Source organism: Chiloscyllium punctatum, chromosome 33, assembly GCF_047496795.1.
Source record: "Chiloscyllium punctatum isolate Juve2018m chromosome 33, sChiPun1.3, whole genome shotgun sequence".
Taxonomy (NCBI): Eukaryota; Metazoa; Chordata; class Chondrichthyes; order Orectolobiformes; family Hemiscylliidae; genus Chiloscyllium; species Chiloscyllium punctatum.
The window spans coordinates 42,010,027-42,024,730 of NC_092771.1; the positions used below are offsets into that span (position 1 = coordinate 42,010,027).

The following is a 14,704-nucleotide window of genomic DNA, read 5'->3' on the forward strand; positions in this document are numbered from 1 at the left end:
TAGCCAACAAAGAGACAGGCATAGCTGGGGCCCATACGGGTGCCCATGGCTACCCCTTTGGCCTGGAGGAAGTGGGAGGATTTTAAGGAAAAATTGTTAAGGGTGAGGACCAGTTCAGCCAAACGAATGAGAGTGTCGGTGGAAGGGTACTGTTGTCGACGTTGGGAGATGAAGAAACGGAGGGCTTGGAGGTCCTGGTCATGGTGGATGGAGGTGTAGAGTGATTGGATATCCATTGTGAAGATGAGGCGTTGGGGGACAGGGAAACGGAAGTCTTGGAGGAGTGGAGGGTGTGAGTGGTGTTTCAAACGAATGTGGGTAGTTCCTGGACTGGAGGATAGGACAATGTCGAGGTAGGCAGACATGAGTTCGGTGTGGTAGGAGCATGCTGAGACAATGGGTCGGCGAGGGTGGTCAGGCTTATGGATCTTCGGAAGGTGGTAGAACCGAGCAGTGGGGGATCCCGAACAATGAGATTGGAAGCTGTGGGTGGGAGATCTCCTCCTGAGGTGATGAGGTTCTGTCTGCTCTGGGAGATGACGGTTTGGTGATGGGAGGTGGGTCATGGTAGAGAGGGTGGTAGGAGGTGTCTTTGAGTTGGCATCATGGCTTCAGTGGTGTAGAGGTCAGTGCACCAGACTACCACTGCACCCCCTTTATCTGCTGGTTTGATGGTGAGGTTTGTATTGGAGCAGAGGAAGTGGAGGGCTGCACGTTGTGAGGGTGAGAGGTTGGAGTGGGGGAGGAGGTAGATAGATTGAGACAGTTAATGTCTCGGTGGAAGTTGGAAATGAAGAAATCGAAGACAGGTAATAGGCCACCGCGGGGTGTCCAGGTGGATGGAGTGTATTGGAGGGCGGCAAAGGGGTCCTCAGAAAATAGGCGGGAGTCTTCATTGTAAAAGTAAGCTCTGAGGCGGAGGTGGTGGAAGAAGTGTTCGATGTCACGGCGTGTATTAAATTAATTGATGTGTGGACGGAGGGTGATAAAGGTGAGGCCTTTGCTGAGGATTGATCATTCGTCCTCAGTGAGGGGGAGGTCAGGCGGAATGGTGAAAACTCTGCAGGACTGAGAGCTGAGACCTGGCGTAGGTGTAGAGCTGGGCGAGGCGACGGAGCCTGTAACTGGAGTGGGTGTGGTGTTAGGGGGAATGGGGATGGAGTCATGAGCAGGGGTGGTGTTCCCCTCAGGGTTCTGGGGGCAGGGATGGTGACGGTGGGACCTTGGGGTGGTGTCAGCAGAATGCAGTTGAGTGGCGTTGGTGGGGGCAGAAGTGGTGGCAAACACAGCAGTGGGGGGGGGGGCGAGGAAATCACTGAGTGTGTGACATCAGCGATGATGTGAGGGGTGGAAGTGATGTCACTTGTGGTGTATGAGAAATTGTGAGGTACTGAAATGGCATTTACTTTATTTTAACCAATAATTTCCTGTCACAAATCTGTTTGACAATGTCATATTTTAATTAAACTCAGTTCCTTACTGTTTCTTTCTTTTGGTCTTCATTCACATCTCCATGGTGTTCCAATATTTCAACCTTTCTCTTTGGACTTCCATTCACCTCAGACCTGTCCCCCTCCTCATCTGTGTCCATTTATAGCACACTGCATAATCCTGGTACCAGAGGAGCCTATCCCAATAAAATATCTCAGTCCTCCCTGAGTACTGGTAGCAGTGCTCACTGGTCAGAACCACTTCTGATGATACCATTGTGTGATCCTGATACATTGCTGCACTCTGCTGATATCACTATCTCTCTCCATGTGATATCCCTCACTGTGTGGGTCTAATTGCTGCCTCTGTCAGTGTCTCTCACTCTTGCAGCTACTCCCAATCCTGAGCCAACAGAATTCTCCACTCCAGAGGGAAGCAACTGCACAGGCCATGGATGGAGACTGGGAATTTCCAGATTACTGTGGGACTCAGTGCCATTCTCTATGTGTAACCTTCATTGCAGCAGTGTAATTTACCATTCTGTCTATTTATCTGTCTCCTGTAGGTATTCCTGTTGTCCCTGACTCAGCAGAATTCCCAATTCCTGTCTCATCCATCACCACATTGAAGACAGTTGGTCAGCCAGAGAGAGATGGAGAGGGAGATCTGGACCCTTCAGTAAATCCTGCAGCCGGTAAGATCACTCACAGTAAACAGCACAGGGAGGAGTTAGTGGACTTTAATTCAGACCCTGAGTGCATGATGTCGGAACAATGCTGGGCAAGGAACATGAAAAAATTCTCAGGCTTCATTATCACCATCTTGTCTGTAAATTCATCTGTTCCACAGAACCCTCCCTATGTCTGTCAGTTTCTCCATTGTCTGTTTCATCGATACCACTTCCCCTATCTCGATCAGCCCCTACAATCCTGCTTATCCCTGTAAGCTCCTCATATCAGTAAAACTCTCCAAGTTTCTGCCTTTGCCTTTAGTGCCGGGTTCTGTCACATCTCTCCTTTACTGAAGAAAAACACTCTTCAGTTCCTTAAGCCATCCTGGTCAGTGTAGTCCTTTCCAGACCTGAGAAACCTCCCTGTCTTTGTGACTTTTTTGAACTCCTACTACTTTGATGATCTCTGTAACCTTCCCGTCACGACAACAAAAAAGCTTTGTACCTTAGTAACCTCCTCCTTGCCTCTGGGCACAAAGCAGAGTGACCCTGCTTCTCTCATAAATTAGTTTCTGCATTTCTAATGATGACTATGAACTCATCCTGTCTCTAAAACGCACTCAGTCTCTGTAAACTCTGCTGGTCCCGATTGATGGAATTTCCTTCGGTAACTACAAATCTTTATCCCTTTCAGCACCTCCAGACGCGACCACACAGTTTATTTCTAAAACCTCTGATTGATAGAGTCATAAAGATTTACAAGTTGGAAACTGACCCTTCGGTCCAACCTGTCCATGCCGACCAGATGTCCAAATTCAATCTCGTCCCACCTGACAGCACCTGGCCCATATCCCTTCAAATCCTTCCTATTCATATACCCATCCAAATGCCTCTTAAATGTTGCAATTGTACCAGCCTCCACCACACCCTCTGGCAGCTCATTCCATACAGGAACCACCCTCTGTGTAAAAGTTGCCCCTTGGGTCTCTTTTATATCTTTCCCCTCTCACCATAAACCTATGCCCTCTATTTCTGGACTCCCCGACCCCAAGGGAAAAGACTTTGTCTATTTACCCTATCCATACCCCTCATTATTTTGTAAACCTCTGTAAGGTCACCCCTCAGCCTCCGATGCTCCAGTGAAAATAGCCCCAGCCTGTTCAGCCTCTCCCTGTAGCTCATATCCTCAAACCCTGGCAACATCCTTGTAAATCTTTTCTGAACCATTTCAAGTTTTACAAACCTTTCCGATAGGAAGTCTACCAAAATTGCATGCAATATTCCAACAGTGGCCGAATCAATGTCCTGGACAGCGCAACATGACCTCCCAACTCCTGTACTCAATACTCTGACCAATAAAGGAAAGCATACCAAATGCCGCCTTCACTATCCTGACTACCTGTGACTCCTCTTTCAAGGAATATGAACCCACACTCCAAGGTCTCTTTGTTCAGCCACACACCCGAGGACTTTACCATTAAGTGTATAAGTCCTGCTAAGATTTGCTTTCCCAAAATGCAGCACCTCGCATTTATCTGAACTTAACTCCATCTGCGAGCTCTCAGCCCATTGGTTCAGCTGGTTCAGATCCTGTTGTAATCTGAGGGAACATTCTTCGTTGTCCACTCCACCTCCTCCAATTTTGGTGTCATCTGCAAACTTACTAACTGCATGTCTTCTGCTTACATCCAAATCATTTATGTAAACGACAAAAAGTAGAGGACCCAGAAACGATCCTTGTGGCACTCCACTGGTCACAGGCCTCCAGTCTGAAAAACAACCCTCCACCACCACCCTCTGTCTTTTACCTTTGAGCCAGTTCTGTATCCAAATGGCTATATCTCCCTGTATTCCATGAGTTCTAACCTTGCTAATCAGTCTCCCATGGGGAACCTTGTGGAACGCCTCACTGAAGTACATATAGATCACATCTATCACTCTGCCCTCCTCAATCTTCTTTGTTACTTCTTCAAAAAACTCAATCAAATTTATGAGACATGATTTCCCACACACAAAGCCATGTTGACTACCCCTAATCAGTCCTTGCCTTTCCAAATACATGTACATTCTGTCCCTCAGGATTCCCTCCAACAACTTGCCCACCACTGAGGTCAGGCTCACCGGTCTATAGTTCCCTAGCTTGTCTTTACCACCCTTCTTAAACAGTGGCACCACTTTTGCCAACCTCCAGTCTTCTGGTACCTCACCTGTGACTATTGATGATGCAAATATCTTAGCAAGAGATCCAGCAATCACTTCTCTAGCTTCCCACAGAGTTCTCGGGTACACCTGATCAGGTCCTGGGGATTTGTTCACCTTTAACCATTTCAGGACATCCAGCACTTCCTCCTCTGTACTCTGGACATTTTGCAAGATGTCACCATCTCTTTCTCTGCAGTCTATATCTTCCATATGCTTTTCCACGGTAAATACTGATGCAAAATATTCATTTAGTATCTTCCCCATTTTCTGTGGTTCCACAAAAAGGTCGCCTTGCTGATCTTTGTGGGGCACTATTCTCTCCCTAGTTACCCTTTTTTCCTTAATATATTTTTAAAACCCCTTTGCATTCTCGTTAATTCTATTTGTCAGACCTATCTCATGTCCGCATTTGCCCTCCTGATTTCCCTCTTAAGTATACTCCTACTTCCTTTATACTCTTCTAAGGATTCACTTGATCTATCCTGTCTATACCTGACATATGCTTCCTTCTTTTTCTGAACCAAACACTCAATTTCTTTAGTCATCCAGGATTCCCTATACTTACCAGCCTTCCCTTTCACCCTGACAGGAATATACTTTCTCTGGACTCTTGTTATCTCATTTCTGAAGGCTTCCCATTCTCCAGCCATCCCTTTACCTTCGAACATCTGCCGCCAATCGGCTTTCAAAAGTTCTTGCTTAATACCGTCAAAATTGGCCTTTCTCCTATTTAGAACATCAACATTTAGATCTGGTCTATCCTTTTCCATCACTATTTTAAAACAAATAGAATTATGGTCGCTGGCCCCAAAGTGCTCCCCCACTGACACCTCAGTCACCTGCCCTGCCTTATTTGCCAAGAGTAGGTCAAGTTTTGCACCTTTTCTAGTAGGTATATCCACATACTGAATCAGAAAATTATCTTCTACACACTTAAAAAATTCCTCTCCATCTCAACTTTTAACACTATGGCAGTCCCAGTCAATGTTTGGAAAGTTAAAATCCCGTACCATAACTACCCTATTATTCTTACAGATAGCTGAGATCTCCTTACAAGTTTGTTTGGCAATTTCCCTTTGACTGTTGGAGGGTCTGTAATACAATCCCAATAAGGTGACCATCTCTTTTTATTTCTCAGTTCCACCCAAATAACTTCCCTGGATGTATTTCTGGGAATATCCTCCCACAGCTCAGCTGTAATGCTATCCCTTATCGAAAATACCACTCCCCCTCCTCTCTTGCCTCCCTTTCTATCCTTCCTGTAGCATTTGTATCCTGGAACATTAAGCTGCCAGTCCTGCCCATCCCTGAGCCATGTTTCTGCAATTGCAATGCGATCCCAGTCCCATGTTCCTAACCATGCCCTGAGTTAAGCTGCCTTCCCTGTTAGGCCCCTTGCATTGAAATAAATGCAGCTTAATTTATTAATCCTACCTTGTCCCTGCCTGTCCTGACTGTTTGGCTCACTTCTGTTCTCAGTTGTACCCATCTCAGAATAAGTTCCCAAAATCTTCCCTGTGATTGTTACCACGTCCCATCCCTGCATTCCTCAAAATCCCTGTAAAGTCCTCCCATTCCTAAAACCCGCCCTGTATCTGTCAGCTGTTCCATCTTCCACAACCCTCCCTATCACTGTAAGACACCCCCCCGTCCCAGTTACTACAGCCCGCTGCATCACTAAATGCCAGTAGTCACTGTGCATCTCTATAAACTTACTATCTATATAACCTCGTTCAGTCCCCACAGCCCTCCCTATCTCTATAAAATCCTTCAGTCTCCACGACTCTTCCTATCCATGTAACCTGAATAATTCCCCACAAACTTCCCTAACTCCATAAACTCCAAAAGGCCCCACGACCCCCCTATCTCCATAATCTCATCCAGACCCGACGACCCTCCTGTTCAGAGTAACCTCCTTCAGTCCCCATGATCCTCCTGATCTGTGCTCCTTCAGGCCCAACAGCCCTGCAGATCTCTTTGGCCCCTTTCAGGCCCCACAACACTCCCTATCTCCATAATGTCCTTCAGTCACCACTGCACTCTGTGTCCATAATCTGATACAGTCCCCACATCATTGCCTCCTTAATTCCAAAGCCTCTATTACCTGTTGAACCTGTAAGCTACCTTTTTCAGACTGAGAAACAAGAACTCCCATAACCATTTCTGCTGCCAGTCTGAAACCAAACAGTGTCAGCCTGAAGGTAGGTCGGGAGCTGAAATATGTTTGAAATGATATGCCAATATACAATAACTGGACCCTTAGAAACACATTTAATAAAAAGACAATGTGGATTTGAGCCTGTTGGATTGTATTTTTATTGGTGTGAATATAAATGGCAGAGTAGATCAGGGTGAAGGAGTGGCTGTAGTGAGGATACGGTGTATTTGAATTATCAGAAGCCTTTACACAAGTTTCAATAAGGGCCAAGGAGTAACTTGGTAGAGAATAGGGCACCTTAACTATCAGGAGGTGGGTGAGATATTGGACAAGATAGTGTTGTCAGAAGTTACTGTGGAGAAAGACATGGAAGCTCGGGAACTTGGGGAAATAAAGAGTGATGTGTTGGAAAGAATCCTCAACAGAGAAGAGAAAGTGTTGGAGTCTTAAAACAAATAAAGTTCGATCAATCCTCAGTAGCTCATTATGTCTATCCTAGAATATTGTGGGAAGCTAGGGAAGAGGTTGCGGTGTCCCTAACAGAGATATTTATATTATCCACAGACACAATGTGTTACCGGAAGACTGGAAGTTGGCTAATGTTATTCCATCACTTAAGGTTTGCAGGGAAAAGCAAGGAAATTACAGTCCCGTGAGTCCAGTGATGGGGAAGTTGTTGGAGGAGATTCTGAGAGAAAGGAGCTACATATATTTGGTAAGGCAAGGGCTGATTAGAGATAGTCAGCATTGCTTTGTGAGTGAAAAACCGTGTTTCATAAACTGGATTGATTCTTCGAGGAGTTGGCCAAGAGATAGATGAAGGCAGAGCAGTCACCGTTGTCTACATGAGCTTCAGTAAAGCATTTGACAAGGTTCCAAGGGATGTAGAACATCTAGTCAAGAGGCAGAAGGAAGCTAACTTAAGGTTGAGGAACCAAGAATCAGAAGCAAGGCTCTAGAGAGTTACATGGGCCAGCACGGTGGCTCAGTGGTTAGCACTGCTGCCTCACAGCGCCAGGGACGCGATTTTGATTCCAGCCCCAGGCAATTGTCTGTGTGGAGTTTGCACATTCTCCCCATGTCTGTGTGAGTTTCCAATAGGTGCTCAGATTTCCACCCACAGCCCAAAGATGTGCAGGTTTGGTGAATCAGCCATGCGTTTTTCAAGAAAGGGAATCGAGATAATCCTGGGAATCACAGGCCTCTCAGTCTTCTGTCTGTGATGTGCAGATTATTGGAGAGGACTCTGAGAGACAGGATTTATGATTCCTTGGAAAACCATAGTTTGATTAGAGAAAGTCAGCATGGCTTTGTAAAGGACAAATCTTATTGAATCCTTTGAGAATGTGACAAAACACATTTATGGCTCATTCAGAAAGTACAGAGCATGGGATACAGGGAAACTGCCAGTCTGGATACAGAATTCCTGGCCCATAGAAGACAGAGGGTGATGAAAGATGGAAATCATTCAGCCTGGAGCTCAGTGACCAGTGGTTTTCTGCAGAGAGAGGTTGCAGGACCTATGCTCGTTGTGATTTTATGAATGACTTGGATGTGTGAGTGGAAGAGTGGGTTAGTAAGTTTGCCAATGACACGAAGGTTGGTGGAGTAGTGAAGAGTGTGGAGGTCTGTTGTAGGTTGCAACGGGACATTGACTGGATGCAGAGCTGGGCTTAGAAGTGGTAGATGGAGTCAAATCAGGAAAAGTGTGAAGTGATTCATTTTGGAAGGTGAGACTTGAATACAGAATATGGGGTAAAGGCAGAATACTGGATAGTGTGGAGGAACAGATGGATGTTGGATTTCACGACCTGAGATCCGTCAAATTGGCCACCCAAGCTGATAATGTTGTGAAGAAGGAATATGTTGTATTTGCTTTCATTCGCTGGGGGATTGGGTTTTAAAGCGTGAGGTTATGCTACAGCTCTCTGCAGCCCTGTTCAGATCCCATTTAGAATATTGTGTTCAGGTTTCGTCCCTTCATTTCAGGAAGGATATGGAAGCTTTAGAGAGGGTAAAGAGGAGATTTACCAGGATACTGCCTGGACTGGAGAGCATGTCTTATGAAGAAAGGTTGAGTGAACTAAGGCTTTTCTCATTGGAATGAAGAAGAGTGCGCTGTGACTTGGAAGAGGTGAACAAGATGGTGTGAGGCATAGATAGATTGAATAGTGAGAGACCTCTTTATTCCATGGCATACATGGTACCAGGGGCATAATGTGAGGGTGATTGGAGGATGGGTAAGGGGAGAATTCAGATGTAGGTCCTTTACACAGAGAGTGGTGGGTGGGTGGAACGGGACATTTGAACGGACTCTTGGATACGCACATTGATGATAGCAAAATGAAGGGTATGTAGGTTAGTTTGATCTTACAGTCGGGTAAAAGATGGGCATGTGCTGTACTGTTCTGTGTTCTACGATCCGTATGGTAAACTGGGTAATATGTTCAGATCAATGTAGAAGGATATGGCATTCAGGAGGAGCTAGTCAACTGGATACAAAATTGGCTTGATGGTAGGAGACAGAGGGTGATGGGAGACATGTTGTCTTTCTGACTGGAGACATGTGACCAGCGGTGGAGTGGGCCCACTCTTGTTTGTCATTTGGATAAATGGTTCGGATGGGAATATTGGTTTCCTGGTAAGTAAGTTTTTTGGGTGACACTGAAATATGTGGCAAAGTGGACAGTGAAGATGGTTTTCTATGATACAACAGGATGAACAGTACTGCTGGGTTAGTGGGCTGAAGAATACCAGATGGAGTTTAATTAGATAAATGTGAAGTGTTCCATTTTGGTGAAACAAACCAGGGTGGGACTTGTCCAATTCATGTTTGGGCCCTGGGTTGTCAGTCAGAGACCCAGGAATGCAGGTAGACAGTTCTTTGAAAGTGGTGTCACGGGCAGACAGGTTGATGAAGCAGGAGTTTGGGATGGTTACCTTCTTTGGGCAGAGCATTGAGAGGAATAGTTGGGACGTCATGTTGTGGTTGTACAGGACATTGGTGAGGCCACCATGAAAGCATTGTTGACCACTAGGAAGTACTCATATGGTTCACCTACGTCCTTGAGAGAAGAGCATCTGACATTCTAACCTGGTCTGGCCTGGACGTGACACCAGACCCACAGCAATATGATTGACTCTGTGCTATACTCAGGGTAATTAGCAGTGGGGCAAAGAATAACGGTCCAGTCAGTGACACCCTCATCCCATGAATGAATAAATAAAAATGCCTATGTCCCTCCCTACCTCTGCAAACAGCTCCAGCGGCAGCAATCCGTACCTGCTTTGGAACACCATTCAGTCCCTGACCACTCTCTGTAACAGACTCCCAACCTCCAGCACCTTCAGCTCTCCCGGTTCCTTTTGTGACATAAAACCTTGACAATTATTCCCTCTTCCATCTGACCTCCTCCTGCGAGCAGACCCTTTGCAATCCCTTTAAAACTTACTCCTTAAACGTTCTCTCACTTCAGGATTTTAAGTACTTTTTGGTGATCCTCTAAGCCCGATAATCTAATATGATCCTTTTTACATGAGTGAGGGACCGTTGGGGATTTCTTGCTGAGGATTTTTCTGTTTCAATGGAATGTCCTTTTGTTGATGTTTTACATTGCTCCTTCAAATGTTTTCCACTGTTCATTGACAGGCACATATTTCAGTCTGTTTAGCCTGTTTACTTTGGTCAGTTCTCCTCTCAAAATCATGTTGTTGGTTATTTTTGTTTCTAGTTGTAGCTTGTCCTTTCTGTGATTCTCTTTAAAACTTTATATTTCTTTAAACTGCACTTTATCACAATTTCTCTGAGGATCTCTCCAGGTGACATTACTCATTCACGAAGTTTCATCACACAATGGTCGCTCTGAGACAGTTATGTCCCTAGCCTGTTGCGCAATTTGTTATTCAAAGAAACACTGAAAAAAATTTTCTGAACTCCTCTTCCAATATTCCTGTTGTCAGTGTGACTGTCTCAGATTATGGGAATATTGAAGAATCCCAAAATTATCACAATGTGTTTGTTAAAAAATTCCAATCAGTTCCTGTGTAATGCAGTGATGAGCAATGGAATGCTGTTCGGTTGGTAAAACTGTTCTGCTGCTTGTGTCCTTTGCAAGTAGTAGCCAGAATGTACATTCAGACTGACTCTACTTCATGATCTGAGACCAAATGCTTTCTCTGTGATGTCTTTCTTACCCATTATTGTTAGTGTTACCCATTTTGCCTGAATTTGCACAAGGTTGTGATCCATTGAATATTTATGTCCACCTTTTCTTCGCCCTGTAACCACGTCTCTCTGGTGTCTATATTTTTTTTTATATCAGTGTCAGAAATCCATCGACCTTATTGATAAGACTTCGTCCATTTTAAAAAAAATCATAATTTACTCTTTCCCACAATTTCCTGTCACAAACCTATTCACTGATGTACAGTTTTAGTTAAACTCTGTCCCCATTTTGTTCCTTTCAGCCACATCCCCATACTGTTCTGATGCTTCACCTTTTCTCTTTGTATTTGGAAAGCTCCTTTCACCTGGACCCTGTCCCAGTATCCTCTCTGTCAGTTTAAAGCCCTATCCATAAACCTGCCCAAATATCTTTTCCATGCTGTAATTGTTCTTGTTTCTCCCTTATGCCTGAGGCAGTCTGTTCCATCTATACACCATCCTCTGTTGATAATGATCCCTCTCAGCTCCCTCTTTAAATCCTTGCTCTCTCTCACCTCCTGTTTATACCCTCTAGTTTTGGACTCACCGACGCTTGGTTATTCACCATTCTTAGGGTCACCCCGTGGCCTCCTCTGCCCAAGGGAAATATTTAGGACAATGTTACAAATATCTCCAACATATGTAACAAAGTGCTGGCCAATGTTGGCAAATGTGCCAAATGCCGCTTTCCCCACCTGTCCACCTGTGATGCCACTTCCGAGGAACAATGTAAGTTGCACCCCCTGGTCTCTCTCTCTCTCTCTCTGTTCAACAACCCTGGCCAGAGCCCTTCCATTAACTGTATTAGTCCTTTCTGGTTTGTCTTAACAAAATCCAACACCTGAATTAAACTCCATCTTTCATTCCTTGGTCCACTGGCCCAGTTGGTCAGTATCCCCTTTGATAACCGTATTTACTGCCCACTACACCATTCATTTGATCATCAACAAACTTTCGCACAATCACTCCTATATTTTCAACCAAATCGTTTATGTAGATGATGCACATCAGTGGACCCAGCCCTGATCCTTTCTTCAATAATGGACTCAAACCATATTCTTGTCATAGAGCCATACAGCATGGAAACTGACCCTTCAGTTGATACCCACCATAATCTAAAACTAAACTCTTCCCAGCTGCCTGTTGCTGGCCCATATCACTCCAAATCTTCCCTATTTACCTGTTTATCCAAATATCTTTTAAACGTTGTAATTGTACCCACATCAACCCCTTTCTCAGGAAGTTCATTCCACACTCAAACCACCCTCTATGTAGCAAATTGCCCCATAACTTTTTTTTGAACATCTCTCTCCTCTAACCTTAAAAATGTGGCCCCTCCTCTTGAGACTCCTCCATCCTGAGGAAAAGGCAACTACCATTAAATTGATCTATATACCTCATTTTTTTTCATAAATCTTTATAGCATCATGTCTCAACCTCCAGGCTCCAGTGAAAAAAGACTCAGCCTATCCAGCCATTTTTCAGAACTCAAGCCTTCCATACCCAGCAATATCCTGGTAAATCTCTTCTGAATGCCCTGCAGCTTAATAATATCCTCCCTGTTAACTGGGCGACCAGAACTGGACAGAGTATTGCAGAACAGGCCTCACAAATGTCTGTGCAATCTCAACATGACGTCCCAAATCCTCCACTCAATGGACTGAGCAATAGTCAGGCATGCCAAGCACTGTCTTATCCATCCTGTGATGCAAGCTTCAAGGATTATGTACCTGAACCCAGAGGTCCCTCTGCTCTAAAACAATAACTGAAGCCTTAACATTAATTGTATAAGCTCTCCCCTTGTTTGTTTTACAAAATGCATTACCTCGTATTTACTCCGACTGAATTCCATCTCTAGTTTTTCAGCCCATTCACTCCCTTCATCAAGATCCCTTTGCAATCTCAGAAAACCTCCTTCACTGTCCATGATGCCACCCTCCAGCCTGCCAGCCCATCACACATGGCTGTCAGTAGTACACATACCTTTGCTAGGGGCTCCACAATTTCTTCCCTAGCATCCTACAGTTTCCTGTGATACACTTAATCAGATTCGGGGACTTGCCATAACTTTGTGTTTTAAAACCCCCAGCACCACCTCTTTTAGAGCATGCACTCTTTTCAAGTCATAGAGATGTACAGCATAGAAACAGACCCTTCGGTCCCCAACTCGTCCAGGTTTACCAGAAGATCTAAATAAATCCATTCCCTTTTCCAGCATTTGGCCCATATACGTCTACACCCTTACTATTCAGATGCCCATCCAGATACCTTTTAAATGTTGTAATTGTATCAGTCTCCATTACTTTCTCTCTCAGCTCATTCCATACACACATCACCATGTGTGTGAAGAAGCTGTCCCTTCAGTCCCTCTGTAAACCATTCACCTCTAACCTTAAACCTATGCCCTCTAGTTTTGGACTCCCCAACTTCTGGGAAAAGGCCTTGAATGCTTACCCTATCCATGCCGCTCATGTTTATATAAACCTCTGTAAGGTCATCCCTCAGTCTCCGATTCTCCAGTGACAGTAACCCCAGCTTATTCAGCAACAACCCGGGCAATATCTTGTTAATCTTTTCTGAACAGTTTTAAGTTTCACAACATCCTTCCTGTAGCAGAGAGACTGGAATTGCACAGTACTCCTATTGTGGTCTAATGTCTTACTCTTGTTCCCTGAGTTATCCAGTCTTTCTCCACAGTAAGTTCTGGAGTGAAAAATAGTTTACGATCTTAGCAAATATCCTGCAGTTCCACACATTGATGGCCTCATTGATCTTTAATGGACACTATTTTGTCCTGAGTTACTTATGCACTCTTAATACACTGATGCAATCACTTTTGGATTCCCCTTTCCTTCTCTGCTGAGGCTATTTCATTTAGCCTTTCTCCATTCCTTTTTTCTACCCAAAGTGTATTCCAACAGCCCCTGTATATCCTCAGGGATTCCCTTGATCCAGCTGGCTATACCTGACATGTGCCCCCTTTTCCTTGACCCAGACCCTCAATAGACAGCCAGTGTTTCCGCATGCTGTCAACATTGACCTGCACACAAACAGGAACATGCTGGCGCTGATCGATCAGTTTAACTCACTTTTAAAATATTCTCACTTGACAAACTTCCCTTTCCCTGTAAATAATTCCCTTCCCCAATCACATTTTGAAAGTTCCTGGCTAATACGATCAAGAGTGGTCAGGCTCCATTTTATAGCTTGCACTTGTGGACCAGGCCTCTCCTTTTCAAATTACTAGAACTGTGGTCACTTTGGCAAAATGCTTTCCCACTCACATCTCAGTCCCTTTCCCTACCTTGATTACCAAGTGGAGGTAAGGTTTTGCCCCTTTATCTTTTCAGGCCATTTACATATTGATTGGGAGTTTTCTGGAACACAATTACCAAATTCCTCCCTTGCAAACAGTGAACACTCGCACTCCCAGTCTAGGTTTGGAAAGTTTAAAAACCCCAACCATAACAGCCTTATTATTATGGTTGATATTTAAGATGTCCCGACATATTTGTTCCTCAGTCTGCCACAGATTATTCAGGGTCAGCAGTCCGATCGTATCAAAGTGATGACCCATTCTTATTTCTCTGTTCCACTAACATAGCTTCACTGGGCGATTCCACAGGAATATCCTCCCTAAGTTCTGCTGTGATGATTCATGCAATAAAAACCCACCACCACACGTCCTTTCTTGCCTCCCCTTCCTGTAGCATCTCCACCCTTAAACAATGAACTGCCAATCCTGACCCGCCCTCAGCTGTGTTTCTGTAATAACTATAATATCCCAGTCCCATGTTCTAATCCATGCCTTGAGTTCATCTTCCTTAGCTGTCTGGCCCCTTGCATTGAAATAAATGCAGTTTAATCATCAGTTTTCCCCCATTCCCTGCTATGTTCTTGCCTGCCTTGTCTGCTGAAATTGCTGTCTTTAACTCGTGTACCAGCGTCAATCTTCTTTCTGGCCTTACGTTTATTTAAGGTCCAACACCCTGCCAGACTAGGGTATATCCTCTCAAGCATCTCTAACAATTCACCCCAC

General features: G+C 44.6%; 1 long non-coding RNA gene across 1 annotated transcript in view; it reads left to right on the forward strand.

Annotated features, from left to right (window-relative positions):
- Positions 1-2,004: 2,004 nt before the first annotated feature.
- The window catches only part of LOC140458605 (uncharacterized), a 44,487-nt gene continuing 31,787 nt past the window's right edge, over positions 2,005-14,704 (forward strand). Inside the window, exon 1 of the long non-coding RNA XR_011953605.1 lies at positions 2,005-2,125. This is a non-coding gene — a long non-coding RNA (uncharacterized lncRNA). The remainder of the gene's footprint in view (positions 2,126-14,704) is intronic.